The 15,959-nt window shown below is 35.1% G+C and overlaps 1 protein-coding gene across 1 annotated transcript in view; it reads left to right on the top strand.

The window, feature by feature from the left end:
* The first annotated feature begins 8,240 nt into the window (after window positions 1-8,240).
* The window catches only part of LOC101742788 (uncharacterized), a 33,302-nt gene continuing 25,583 nt past the window's right edge, over window positions 8,241-15,959 (top strand). Inside the window, exon 1 of the mRNA XM_038014492.2 lies at window positions 8,241-8,997. The gene's annotated coding sequence lies outside the window, so the exon portion shown is untranslated. The remainder of the gene's footprint in view (window positions 8,998-15,959) is intronic.

The raw sequence follows: 15,959 nt of genomic DNA, 5'->3' as shown, positions 1-15,959 counted from the left end.
GTTGCTTTTATTCATATTTTATTAAAAATGTTATTTCGAATAAATTATAATTAATTAGCCATTGTTGAAAGTTACGAACCATCAGCTTACGCTGATGTAATTGCTTATCGTAAATTAACTGACTTGTCAACAGTTTCTTGAAGTAAACAATCAAATTATTTTCTTCCCCGCGTCTCTGAACTGAGTGAGTAGCACTGTGTTTGCTAACTAAGTCTCGGTAAACACAATTAAAACGGCATCTCGCATGTGGACGGATTTCAAGAGACTTAGGTATAATTTTCCGATGTAAATCCGGGCTTTAAGAAGCCCTTTCAAATTCCCCGCCAGCCCTAAAGGGAATTTTAAAGGAGATCGTATTCTGAGTTCATTGCTTCACGAAGAAATAACGTGCACATTTTTTTGTACGTTGGTAATATTAGCTAAACCGTCATGCCAAAAATATTCTTCTAATATTTAACATTACTTATATTCGTATTTTGAGTTCTAATATAATAAGCCATGTTGTGGGTCCACATTAGCGAGTAACTACTACTACTAATAATACTTTTTTTCCTAAACAAATAGTTATCTAATGCATGTTCATCAACAACCTTAAGGATGAAGGAATAATATGTAATATAAATCGAAAAAGGCAAAATTTTGAATTTCGCTTTTCTACTGGTAGTAGAAGTAGTAATATCGTATGTAAGGTAGGTACTACGCTATTTCGCCTATTCTGCCGCGAATCAATGTGTTCCAGTTTGAAGGGCGCGACAGCCATTTTATACAATAAAACTGAGACTTTGACCTTAAATCTCAAAGTGGATTTCAGTATTTATATCTTGACAGGACTTGAAAGGAACACGGTACTTCTACGTGGTTGAAATAGGCAGGGTGATACATATCCGAAGGACTTTGGATACTTTCTTATTTCCATATATTTACGCAAAAAAGCGAAATTTGTCGCTTCAATTTTTAATAACCCATGCTATTACTCCTTCATCGTGGAAGTTCGTTAGCACAACTAAGTTTTTGTTTAAGAAGTTTTGCTTTACCGTACCTACCGCTTTTTACATACAATGCACTATAGTTGCAGCAACCGGCTGTCTTTACCTCAGGCCAAGAGCAGAACGTAAAACTGAGTGAATCGATTTTGATGATAATTTTAAGACTATTTTAAATATTTATACCAATTACTATGCCAGTGGAATGGTGATACTTGCATAGCTCAAAATAATCATATTTTATCGCATTTTTTTAAATATTATTTTGCGGGCAGGGTTACTTTGCATGGTTATTGCCTCATTCTTGATTGATCGATCGCTTTTACAGAGTATAAAGAAGTCGTTCCCAAACACGAACAATTCAAACTTCCGCCTCAAGGTGGCTGGCGGTATTCAAATAATGATCCCCATGGACTTCGGCACATAGCAACAGATGGGCCCTTAGTATGTTCACCGATCTATGCATTACAAAAAAAATTAGAAACCCGAATATAATAAATAATAAAGAAATAATATACGACATCGAAGTAGATTTTCGACTAGACTGCGGATTAACAAAGTTTGAGCTTCATTTTACGTTTAGCTATGGAAATGCATGTTGTTTTTCCTTACACTAAGGTTAATTAATCCTGTTTCGGGAGCAGTTATTTTGCTGCCTTTGGAGAACAAACAATTAACTCTTTATTGACAAATAAAGTAAAAGTAAAATTACAATATTACAACAAAGGATATCATTTAAAGTTCTTATCTTGGGTTTTCGTTTTAAGCCGTAGGTACATTCGAAATTATATAAATGATGGATTGCTTTTGAGCTAGCTTTGGTTTCAGTATTTGTGACAATCTATGTGACGTTATATGACGTGTACGCTTTGAGCGACGTCTTAGTTTGGGAATGTAGTTAGCCATTTTGTACATGGGGAAAATGCGGAGCTCGTTTCTTGGAAATAAGCTGGTAATCTTGGTAATATTTCTTTGTGATTGTTATTTAAGTATGTAATATTTATATATTTCTGTTCATTCGTATAGTATCTGTACTCAGTGATACGCATTATTAGCCCGTCTGTTGGGTCGCAGCGTGTCGACTATTTCGGCTACGGGGCAATCACACATTGCAAATTATATTAGTACGCCTCCCTGTACCTACGTTGGATCTCATCCAGCGACGGCAAATGCGGTACCGTCCGACTTCGAAGTGGCTTCGCTAAAGGTCACTAATTTCAGTTCCGAACGCTTCTTGTAAAACGATAAAATTATCCTACTTAAAAAACCTTCTTGAACATCTCAAATACGGCCCATAGCATCGTTAAAAATCCATTTAATTATTTCGAAAGCATCTAAGTTGAACCTTCATAACATTAAGTACTTATGGACTCCTTATTTAACTTACTCGTTTCATTACAAATTAATTAATTTGCTTCAAAGTTTACGCAAAGATGATCTTCGTATAAATTAAAAATTCGTGCTGAAGTAGAAGTACCATAAATACAGCTTAGTAAACCATTATGGTGATTTTATTATTGGTGAAACCCGGCTTGCGTCTTTAAAGAAATGCATATTTTATTTATATGTCGAATACATTGTTTACTTTTTGCTATTCTAGCACAGAAATTAGTATAAATTGTGCCTACAATATAAAAAATAATTTTGTACTACCAAGAACAATGTCCTCGTTGTGGTTGTATATGTAAACAGAGAGTGTCTCAGAAACCGCCTTGGACGGAATAGGGAACAGCTAATAGAAAAAAATCAGTGCCGCAGCCTTCGATCAATAATAGTACACAAATTACGGGAGAGAAATTGAGAGGGACAGAAATTGCAGCTTTTATCGCTAGTAATTACCTAAAATATGTTATAAAAAATTAATTTTAACGAAGTAAAATTTCCTGTTATCTATACGTCAAAGTTGATGAAAAAAGTGAAAATTTCTTCTTAACTATAAAATGTAAAAGAAGAAATTGTTCCAAACGTTTGATCAATTTAAAATTTTATTTTCAAATAAAAACCTTAATTTAGTATTAATTAGTATTATAGTATCTGGTATAAATTTTTTTTTAGTTTTTAAACTTATTATTTTATTGTATTTTGATATTGTTGTTTTGATGCACAAAAAAACAATAAACTAATAATAATAAATGACAAAATTTTCATAAAAAATCACTGCAAATAAAAGTCCGTTCCTTCATTGTAGTACGCCATAATAATTCTAGTCATCTGCAATGTAAAGCTAGTGGGTCTTTTGTCTCTGACAACACACAAAAAGGGAAGTGGAGCCCAGGAAGCTTCCAAATCAGTGGACATTTTTCATTATTTTTTTCCGTGCTCGTACTGTAAAGGTAAGAAACGCTGATTGTCGGTTGTCGAATAATAAATTTGAGCTATCAGATAGCAGACAATATCTTCTTAGAACACAGGTTGTACAGGAACCGTTCACCACACGATGACAGGTGGTGAAAGGCTTAATTATTCAAAACACAATTATATAGAATCAAAATCACGTTCGATTAATTATTTATATATTGCAAAAAAATTAGTATTCAGACGAAATATTACTATATTAACTCTGTGAAAACTGACAAACTATTTATGTTCGATTTAGTAATTGATAATACTACTCTATCAAAAAAGTATCGGTAAAAGTTCAGTAATACACAAACTGTTACTTATTTATCCAAATTTATTCTATCGCCTTCAAAGTATGCTTCTTTTTATACAATACAGTTACCCCAACGAATAATCCAATCATTAAAACATATTAAACGCTTTTCTGGAATTGAGTTCAGTTATTGCGCCGAATTCTCCTTTATGTTTTCTACCGATTGAAAACGGGTGCCACGAAGTGGTAATTGAGCTTAGTTGAAAAACGGAAAAAATCGGCTGAAGTCATATCTGGTGAATAAGGTGAGACTCTATGGTATTTGTTAAGTTTTTGGTCAAAAATTGTGCCACAAGTATGATCTTGTGTGAAGGCGCATTGTCGTGGTGTAAAATCCAAGAGTTTTATTTTTACAAATCTGACCTTTTTCGTCGGATTATCTTTCTTAAACGCCGCATTATGCTCATATAATATTCTTAATTTACAGTTTGATTTTCCGGCAAGAATTTCGACTGCACAACACCACGATAGTCAAAGAAAACAGTCAATATGACTTTGACTTTTGATCGACTTTGGTGTGGCTTTTTCGGTTTCAGTTCAGTTGGAAGGTGCTACTCCGATATCTGTTGACTAGTTAGTCTGAACACGAAATTCCATAGGCGATGGTAAATTTAAGACACTCTTTTTTCGATGGTTTTGTCCATTATGAAATTAGCTGTACACACTAGATGTGGTATAACTAAACACAGCACTGTATTTAATCTAAATAACAGATGCAAACTAAAGTCCGTGCAAAAATGGAAAACCGTTGTGTCAATCTAACAACAACAAAAAAATCGCGATCTTTTTTTGACTGACCGTATTCTCACACTGAGAGACACTATTAAACTACTGTCTGACTACTGTCTACTGTGAGACATTATTAAACTACTGTCATAATATGTTTATATTAATATAATATGTTTATATTATGACAGTAGTTTAATAGTGTCTCAGGAAGGACTCCTTATAATCAGTGAGCATCTAAGAATAAGACATTTTTTCCTACCTACTCGCTCGTAGCCTAAGGGGCTATTCTGTCTATGCACGGACGGGTAGGTGAGCTCACAGACTCAACCTGAGACAATTTACCTACTCTAGTCCTAGCAAGAGCAGTGCTTCACAGAATCTACCACCAGATCATCTCGACCTATTGAGAAGATCCAGCGAGAAACTTAGTAGTGGCTTAGTTCGGTAGTCGAAATCTTTGTCGTAATCGACGAGTTCGACGAGAACGCTGATCGGTGCTTGTAGAGTTTAAAAGTACCGAGAGTGGATCCAGAGGATCAGATAAGACATGCTTCGGGCGAAGATGGCCTTGCGTTGCCCCGTCGCCTGGGTCGGATATGCGAGGACAATAACAGAGACACAAGGTAAGTTTATTGATTTTGTCATGTAAAAACGGAAATCAGATTCATTGGAGTGTTCGTAAGTTAACAGCTATCGTTGCTTTGATAAAGCCAAGTCACGCTTACCCTTGCAGTTGCCTGATGTTGACCGCCTTCTGGGGACTCATAGCGTGATTGTTGCCGCCCACTTTGAGATATGTACGTGAACTCTTAGGTTACACTTTAATAACGACTATCTTTCCCTAAGCCATGGCTATAGTCTGCCGGTTTTTGGGTTAATAATCCACCTGCAGCTATTCATCTGTCCATTGTAACCCCCCTCGCCTAATTATTCTGCTTAATCCCTCTAATTATATCTTGAGTGATATATATAACTAGTCAGGTCATAAGTATTGTCACACAGTAAAAACTTTTCTTTTAGAATGCTGGCCACAAAAAAGTTTATTGAATTCGAATTTCGAATTGTTCATGAAAATAAAAATGTATACTTTTAGAATTTTACTCATTTTTAAATATGGAGTGGACGCTTAAAGAAGACCGTGTTGCAGTTATTGCGTTGCATCGTTGCGGTTACGCGCCAATTCAAATTTTTAACATACTGAAAATTTTTAATATAACCAAAAGATTCGTTTATCGTACCATCAAACGATACAATGAAGACTCTAGTGTAGATGATAGGTCAAGAAGTGGTCGCCCTCGGTCTGTTAGGACTCCAGCCGTGATAAAAGCTGTGAAGGCGCGAATTCAAAGAAATCCCAAACGTAAGCAGAAACTGTTGGCCCTTCAGATGGGGTTAAGCAGAACCACGGTGAAAAGGGTGTTAAATGAAGACTTAGGGCTTCGGGCATATCGAAGAAAAACAGGACATCGTTTGAATGCTCGTCTAATGGACCTGAGACTGAAGAGATGCCGCGCTTTGTTGAAGCGGTACGCGGGAAAAAAATATCAGGAAATTCTTTTTTCGGATGAAAATTTTTTTACCGTAGAACAGAGCTACAACAAACAAAATGATAGGGTGTACGCACACAGTAGTGAAGAAGCGAGCAACCGTATTCCGCGTGTCCAACGAAGTCATTTTCCATCCTCGCTCATGGTATGGTTGGGAGTTTCTTATTGGGGCTTAACAGAGGTACATTTTTGTGAGAAAGGTGTAAAAACGAATGCAGTTGTGTATCAAAATACAGTCCTGACGAACCTTGTGGAACCTGTTTCTCATATCGTGTTCAATAATAGGCACTGGGTATTCCAACAAGATTCGGCGCCAGCTCATAGAGCGAAGAGCACACAAGACTGGCTGGCGGCGAGTGAAATCGACTTCATCCGGCACGAAGACTGGCCCTCCTCTAGTCCAGATTTGAATCCGTTAGATTACAAGATATGGCAACACTTGGAGGAAAAGGCGTGCTCAAAGCCTCATCCAATTTGGAGTCACTCAAGACATCGTTGATTAAGGCAGCCGCCGATATTGACATGGACCTCGTTCGTGCTGCGATAGACGACTGGCCGCGCAGATTGAAGGCCTGTATTCAAAATCACGGAGGTCATTTTGAATAAACTTTAGTGTCATAAGAATCTATGTTTTGTTAAGTTCATTTTGGTATATGAATGGTTACATAATGAATAAACTTGTTTCAATTATTTTACATTAAACATGTGACAGAATTTATTACCTGACTAGGTATATATAGCGACACGTATATTTAGGCCGTGTCCTGATTGGATCTGAGTGTTTGACGTCAGAGGTCTTCATATGATAATAATCTATAGGGCCAGTAATGAGAAGATACGGATGTGCGATACCGGCTTCCTTGATCCACTTTTCAATCATCAGTAGGCGCTTCTTTAATCTCTCATTCGCGTTCTTGTCTTAAGTAATTGCTTCGATGGATAGATAAGTCCAGAGTCTTTACTGGTTGGTAGCACCATCGGTAACAGCTTCAGGTGAGCCTTGAACTTGTTTCCTCATCTTCGATACTAAATTTTGCTATACATAAAAAAGTAATTCGAAACTGAAGTGAAGCTTAAATTAGAAATCTATAGTAATAACTTTATTTTGAAGATCAATTCTCAACGCTATTTTAATATTAAATAAAATAAATAACAAAAAAATAGTTTATATTTGTAATACAAAAGAGTCATTTCCAACTGTAATATGACGCTTTGGAGTAACCAGATGATGACCGAGCTTTGCTTGGTTTTTTTTTATAACGCCATCTTGTTGTGTCTTTAAAGCGGTTAGTTGCCCTCAATTAAGAAAAATAGTATTATTATTCGCCAATAGATGTCGGGAAGAGTTGATTATTGAAAACACGAATAAAACAACATTTTCTGAAAATAAATCGTAGCTAGATCGGTTTATCGCCCCCGAAACCCCCTGTATACTAAATTTTATGAAAATCGTTGGAGCCGTTTCCGAGATTCAGATTATATATATATTAATATACAAGAATTGCTCGTTTAAAGGTATAAGATAAATAGTAAAACGTATTGAGAAGACTCTTTGGTGCATAAAAACAGTCCCTGAAAAGAAATGGTGTTCCATTTAAGCAATTTAAAGTCTAATCAATCAGGTTATGGTTACAAATGAACATAAGTTTTTTTTTGCAACGGGGAAAGTAAAACAGCTGAGACTAATAACTAAAATCACGGTTACGTATGATAATATTATCATGAACATAACTATGTACGTGTGGATACTGTTTTCTCAAAATGCACAACGATATTTTAACATTTTTGCGCTTCATTAAAATTTAAAAGTTAAGCTTCTGTGTGTACAGGTAGCAACTACGGACTGCAGATATAACCCGGAACATTTTAATACCATTGTTATACTTCACAAGTGGAGTCATAACAGTTGATCCCGATTTTATTGCAGTTTCAGATGCAATATGCGCACTAAGTACTTTTCACATGAGTGTACTTTCCATTGCAGGTAGCGCGGATTCACAATGTCCCCTTCAATTAATATGTTGTTTTATAGAGGTTTTAACTTAAGTATATTCAGTGAATCGGCTCTATTGGATACCATTTTTCGAGTTACTGGATAAACTTTATTGATGTTTTAAAATCATACCGTTTCTTCTTATTACGTGGACTGATGAATGAACTCACGGCGCACCTGATGTTAGGTGGTTACTGGAACCCGTAGACATCACAACATGAATGCCAACACCGACCTTGATACATGTGGTCAAAATCTCAATTTTGTAACAGCTAAAGTAAAGTAACACAGGTTTTCTAAGTATATTTTTAGAGGTTTTGTACCCTTGTACTACAACGCTTATTTGTACTCGTAATGACGTAATGACAATCGTCACGCTTAAAGGTCTTGACCTGGTTTATCATTAAAGTACTGACTTCCTTTTAGTTTTAAATATTAAATTAATTTAGTAGGTAGTGGATTTGTTAACTTTTGTATTTTAATTTTATGACCGAACACAAGTCAATTCGAGTTACAATTAATATTAACAATTTAATAGAAATCTGAATTTTTCAGTGACAAAGAACTGCGATTTTTAAATACAATTTCTTAGAATATTGATTATTTTGTACAGTTTTCTCAGTGCAATGTACTCAACCAATACTTCATAAAGCTACATTGTGAAGAAGCGAAAGTAAAAGAAAATAATCGGGAACAGGTGTCAAAGAATCCTTTTATATCGCTCCCGACCACGCTCGCCAATGGGTAGTCGTAAAAACTTACCACTTCATCGAGTGGGTTCCCTGAATCGGGGGAGAGTCGGGCGCGATCGGGAAACTTCGGGTAAGCTCGGAACGTTTGGGCGGGAGGAAGAAAATTCAGTATCGAAGCACCGCGCGCAAGGATTGTCGTCTCTGTGTTTCATTTCCGATACTGTGCAACATCGTCAACTGAGTTCATTGTTTAATTTTTTTTGATAGTGATTTTTTTCTGTTTCAGTACTCACGTGTGGTTTATTTGTGTTTATAGTGAAATTGAGTTGTGAACAAAATTAATTTAACTTCAACGAAAGCGATGTTAGGGTGTCCCATTAAAAGTGCGACACTCACTGAGGTAAGAGGATAAGGTTCACAAATTAAATTAAGAATGTAAAATTTTACTTACTCGTACTAAAAGTAGGTTCTGAGACTATTCAAATGAAATTCCTTCAACTATACTACACCATAAAACTTACATTAAACTGTTGGCAATATATGACATCCCCAATGCTAAAGTCGTAGCATTTTACCAATTTTGTATAATAGTATTACTGGTTGTAATTAATTATCTTCAACATAATTAATGTCATAAGTATCTTCAGAAAAAGAATTTACATTTTTCACAAAAGAAAATCCTAAGGCATATTTTTTGTTTTACACGCGGTAAAAGAACTTCAAAGGGATTTTATTCCATAGAATATACATATTTTGAGTTAACTTACAATTTTATAATCCCCAAATGCTTTATGAGATTCGACAAAATAATTAATAGGGCAATACCTTTTTTTTTAGGTCGATACATATTTTTCTTTGACATTCCTCGAAGTTGCCTGAGGATCAAAAGACTAAGTAAATATTATTTCAGTAGCTTATTTGTGACTTTGATGTCTTTAAATATTATTGATGATTATGTTTATACATATGTACTTATTACTAGGTAGCTTTACGGACTACATAGATTCATCCATGCGAAATCACGAGTAGGTGCTTAAGAATACGAGGATTGAGTAGAAAATTAATAATATATGTGAGAGTATGTTTTGTTGTTGCTTAGATAGATGGACCAGCTCACGGAACACCTCGTGTTAAGTGATTACCGGAGCCCATAGACATCTATAACGTAAATGGCGCCACCCACCTCGAGACATGAGTTCTAAGGTCTCACTTGTTTTACAGTATAACGGCTGCCCCACCCTTCAACCGAAACGCATTACTGCTTCACGGCAGAAATAGGCAGGGCGGTGGTACCTAACCGTGCGGACTCACAAGACGTTCTACCGCCAGTAGTTACGCAAATTACAATTTATCGTGTTTGATATTTATTTTACACGATGTTATTCTTTCACCGTGGAAGTCAATCGTGAACATTTATTTGTTAGGTTCGTATTCCGCATGTGTAATCCGTGTTAGGATTTTTTCCATTTAGTGATAAACATTGTTACATTTATATTTTATAAACTTAAAATATATTACGGTTCACCGTGGTGATTGTCTTGCTTAAACGTAAGCTCTCATACATCTCGAACTTAGTGTATGATAAAACTGTACAAATTTGAAATTAAAATTCATTTGTGTATGTACTTTTTTGTTTAAAATAAGGTACAATAGACTGTTTAATTAGTAATACGTGAATAATAAAGGTCCCGCCCTGCCCAGTATTTTATACGGCAGCCCCATTCATGGCTTGATGAATGCGTTGTTACTTGTTTTGTTAATCTTTAAGGTCGACAATAACAAAGATCATTGGTCCCTTTCAGCAAAAAATTCCTTCGGATAATTTAAATTTATTCAATTCGGTAAACGACGGTGTTGGCTTTTTTTGATCTATTAATTATTGTAGGTATACACTAAATATTTATAGTCTTTCAAGATACGAAATACTTCCAATTACTTCCCGTTAATCTCATCATGAACAATACTTTATTACAATCCATCAAACTTATCAAATAGCTAATAGCTATGCTAGCTATGTTATGTTAGCTAGCTAATGAATCAATGTAACATTAACCCGACTGCTTTAAAAGTAAGAGTAAAAAGCGAAAAACAAGCTTTGTCAGAAATAAGGTATAGGAGGCGGGAACAAGTAAATAAATTAAATATATTTATGTGTAACGCTTGCGTTCGAACACAATTATTTAAACCATTAGTTTGTATCCGCTGCAATATTTTTAGGAATCTTTTTGTATAATTTAATTAAAAAAAGATATGTTCACCTTTCTAGATAGATAACGATCTCTCGGCTCAACTAGTCTTATTAGTGGTTATAGGGACAATTCTATATATATTTGAACATATCTTTTGGAATAATGTGGTTTGCGAATTCTTCATTTATGTTGTATTACTAAAAAGAAAAAAAAAACTTTTTTTTTAATTGAGAATCTGTTTCAAATATTTCGTCTCTTCGGTAACAAGCATTGCAATCGAGTGATTTCTGCATTAATAGCCGTGCCACGTAGTAAACGTCGTATAGCAACTGAACTGTAATGCCTTCGAGGCAGCGACTGCTAATTGGAAGCTCTGCACTGTTGCAGTGGCGTTGTGTTCTCCTTGTCAATTTGTACAAACGATCACTTCGACTATAAATCAAAGGTTGTATCTATATACATATATATATATATATATATATATAAGAATTGCTGTTTGTTAGTCTCGCTAAAACTCGAGAACGCCTGGACCGATTTGGCTAATTTTGGTCTTAAATTATTTGTGGAAGTCCAGAGAAGGTTTAAAAGGTAGATAAATACGAAAATGCTCAGAATTAAAAAAATAACAAATTTGTTTTCCCTTTCACGTGTCCCCCGTCGGACGGATTCCTTTTGTTTGTTTTAAGTTTATTCTATACAAAAGCTTAGGCCTTTTATTTATCGATTGAGGCACTACAAAGTCTGCCGGGTCAGCTAGTTCGAAATAAAAACAAACGATTTTATCTCTTTCTGTTGCTTTATTAATGGATCGCAAACTTTAACGTTGCCTTTTCAGTATTAAGTAATCATCGAGTTCGTCATCGTTTTTGCAATTCGAAATTGCGCGGACGGAGGAGTATGAAACTTCCCAAACTTAAAGAGAATATAGAAAAGGAGTGCAGAATGCTAATATTTTCTTTAAATTATGCATTAAAAATACATTAAATCAATATAGGAAACATTACACACACTATCATGTATTTGACACACACACGCATATATAACATATTGTTTTGTTTATTGTCAATATCTGTGGACAAATTGAGAATATATTATTTATTTATTTTTTCTATAGCGTACTCTTGGAGAAATCTGTAATTACAGAAATAAAGTCTTTAACGATAAAACCATAATGATAGTCTAACTTATAGTTTTAATCAATGATTATAGTCGGATTTCGACTACTGAGGGACCACTAGAAACATGAAAATCGTCGCTAGTTACCTTGAAGTATTATGTTGAAACATTATAATTATATAATTTTGTTGTTATTCTATGTGAGATGAAAACACGACCCACCTGGTATCAAGCGGTTACTGAGTAGGTAAGCGACTACAGTAGCGTATAGAGACAACAATGTGAATGTCACCACTTACTATGATACTAATGATGTTTAGGTGTCAAATTGTGTTTTAAAATGACCTTGGACCCTTCGAACCGGAAAACATGAATGCTTGTGGCATAAATAGGTAGAATGGTAGAGCATGGATGGTTGTTCAGAGTACCTACATTTTATAATCATACCAGTAAGTATCCGAATTTATGTAATTTTTGGGTTTTATTTTACACAATGTTGTTTCTTGATCGTAAATGTCATTTGAAAACACGTACTAGATGTCTCGACACCTATTGGGCGATTGATTCTTAGATTTAACCTAATATATAAATAAAAATGCATACTTCTGATACATCCTCATTTGTTTGAGATAATAAAAATTGCTCAATCAATCAATAGCTTTTGTGCAACATCAAATTGTTATGCTTAATATAGAATGCGGTGAACCCTGTTGTTACTAACCAAGAGTAATGTAAGTTGTCAGGGATCAAATCCTGTGGCAGGTACCAATTTATCTCACTCAATACGTAGCTAAGTAAGTACCGTGTTCAAGGCCGCCATCTACAATAACGGAAATAATACTGTATAACATTTTATGATCAAATCAAACTAGCAATGTATATAATTTCGGAATCTAACTTTATTTGTACTGAGTGCTTCTTCAGTTATGCCTTAGCGCGTTTTGCTTTCAAAAATCCAGTTAAATGCGGTTTTTTTAAATACTTACGTTCATAGAGTGTTAGAAGGCTCAAGTCCTGGACAAAATTTAAGCCCATGCATATTACCTGAAACTAAATAATTTCTAAATATATCGTTGACTGTAAGAGGCGTATGGTTCATATGAACGCTTTCTTGTCTGGTATTGTTTGTTATCCTTCTGAGATTTTCTCCCGTCTATTTGGAACTCGCTCTCGACATACAAAACTGACTTTTCTGATCTACTTATAGTTATTTCATGAAGAATGATTGCCGCCTGACCTTTGCAAACCTTAACAAGGGTTACCGGGACAAGGTTTCGCTTGTGCTACGTTTGTTGATATAAATGAAACATTTGTTCTAGATTCTTCCATCTATTTTATGAGAGATCACTTCAAAATTGTTGGTTTGGCTCGCTTGCCTTTGCTATTTTGATTAGTTTTGTATGTACTTACCTAAATAATCAACAGCTGAACACGAAACTCGTAATATGCGTGGAATCGTAGCAAAGTTCACACAATCAATTCCGTTCGAAATGGAGTGAATTTCAACTGGAAAATTGTGTTTCGAAACATACTATTATAGTATATGCCAAAATCGAAGCACGCTAATTTGATAAGTTATTGAACAAACGTCCAAGCTACGTAACCCGATGCATATTTCATGGAGTTTTATTGGGACGTTCTGAAGTTGTGAATGCACGGTCATGTACCTACGTTTATTGGCTACAATCGTCTTCTTGAAAACTGTCCACTGAATTCGAAACTGGGAATCGATTTTACGTAAACTGTAGGTACGAAAGGCTTGTAAGTGAAATTTGCAGTTATTAGCATTGTACCATACGGATGTATACAGGGTAAGGACTAAATTAGTAGATGAGCACTAAGCATCAATCAAATCTTTTTTATTTTCAACTTTTTAATTACTTTCAATTTGGAATACGTATATTATTTTAAAAACTTCTTTAGATTTTTCGCCACTTTACATATTTTTTCCTGTTCATTATTTAATTATTATTACAATATGGAATGGGTTGATAAAGAAAATAGGATTGCAGTGATCGCCTTGCACAAAGTGGGTGTGGAGCCATCGGTCAAATTCCAGACACTTCAAAAGCTTGGTATCAGTCGTATATTCGTATATATTATCAACAAATACAACAACACTTCGTCTGCTGTTAGAACTACAAAGGTTGTTAATGCTGTTAAAGTCAGAATTCGTCGAAACCCCATTAGGAGGCAAAAATCTTTTTGCGAGAAATGAAGATTCCCGCTAGGACTCTGTCACGTATTATAAAACAAGACCTGAAGCTCGGTGCTTATCGTCGATATACAGAACATGCCCTAAATCAATCTTTACAATTAAAGAGAGTGGATCGATCAAAATGCCTTCTGTCGCGATATGCAGGTGAAAGGTACAGAAATATCCTTTTTACCGATAAAGTGTACGCTCACAGTTCCAAAGAAGCTGCTCAAGTGGTCCGAAAGGTACAACGTGGTCATCATCCTGCGTCAGTGATGGGTTGGTGGGGCGTGTCTTATCAAGGAGTCATAGAACTACATTCTTGTGAAAAAGGAGTGAAAACTTCAGCCAAAGTGTATCAAGATACAATTTTGGATCATTGTGAAACCTCTCAGTAGTACGCTTTTTAAAAATATACCGTGGGCTTTCCAGCAGGACTCTGCATCTGGTCACAAGCCACGAACTACCCAAGCCTGGCTTGAAACCAATGTTCCGAACTTTATAAGAGCTGAAGACTGACCCTAGCCCAGACTAGCCCAGACCTCAACCCTTTAGATTTCGTATTAAAGTCAGTTTTAGAGGACATGTCCTGCTCTAAACGACACGGCGATATTGAGTCTCTTAAAAAATCTTTGGAGCAAGCAATGGCAAAATTTCCCTTGGAAATAGTGCATAAATCCATAAATTCGTGGCCAAACAGATTAAAGGCCTGTATAAAAGCCAAAGGTGGCCATTTCGAATAGAACATATTTTAATTTTTTGCTGTAACTTTAATAAATATATAGGTATAAATTTTAATAATATTACATTACTTCATTAAAAAAAGTATTTTCATTTGTAACAGAACTTATGGCTGGACTAGATATTTTACTGGTGGGCGACTTGTGAGCCCGCACCGGAGCCATTCGCCATCACAAAGCAAAATCCCCACCCACTTTGAAACCTCATGTCTAAATCTCAATTGTCTATAACGGCTGTCCAACCTTTCAAAAAGGGAACGCGTGTCTGCTTCAGAAATAGACATGGTATTGATATAATTATGCTAGGTATTTATGTTCGTAGGTACATTCTAATTGTTCACCGCCTGTTAGCAATGTAATTCGTCATTGTCGTTTACAACCGACGTTTTTGTCGGACTTGCTAGTGGTTTTAAATGTTTTAAATAAACATTATTTTGCAATTCCCGAATAAAGTTTAGATTATTAGACCCAAATACATTTTCCTACGTTAGATCGAGTTCACCTATGTGTTACTCTCGTGCTCTTGTATAATAACAATTATTAACAGCCTACATTTATCGGCTCGATTTATTTATAGAGTTACGTTTTCGAATACTGTTTACTTAATGCTTGACAGACTCGTTAAATTAGTCGAAATAATATTGACACTTCGAAAATTGTAAAGTTAAAAACTCGCGCTCGTTTTTGGATTAAACATTATTGACACAGGTACATTTGATTCGCTTAAACGATAAAATATGAAATACGGTACTTAACCGAATAAGTAGGTAGATACTTTAAGTTAGTAGTAGTAGTAGTAGTAGTACTTTAAGTTAGGAGTAAGTAGATAGATACTTTTTTAGATATTTTAAGTTACTTTTAAAATATGTTTCTTTAAAAACTATTATAGTATTAAATTATATCTTTGATCTTTATTAATCAGTCACACTACTATCATAAATAATATTAAAGATAAAAAAAAAACATTAAGTTTTGTCATCTAGGGTAGACCGATATTGGTCAGTTTCAGATTGCAATACCGCATAACTCTATGTAAATTGGGATCGCGGATTAAAAAAATGCCACCCAATTCCCATGTTCGCGGTTACAGATTTCTTTATTCACGGATCTAATCAGCACA

Source organism: Bombyx mori, chromosome 12 (assembly GCF_030269925.1).
Source record: "Bombyx mori chromosome 12, ASM3026992v2".
Taxonomy (NCBI): Eukaryota; Metazoa; Arthropoda; class Insecta; order Lepidoptera; family Bombycidae; genus Bombyx; species Bombyx mori.
Note: the sequence above shows the minus strand (reverse complement) of the source record. Positions and strands in the feature narration are given on the sequence as shown.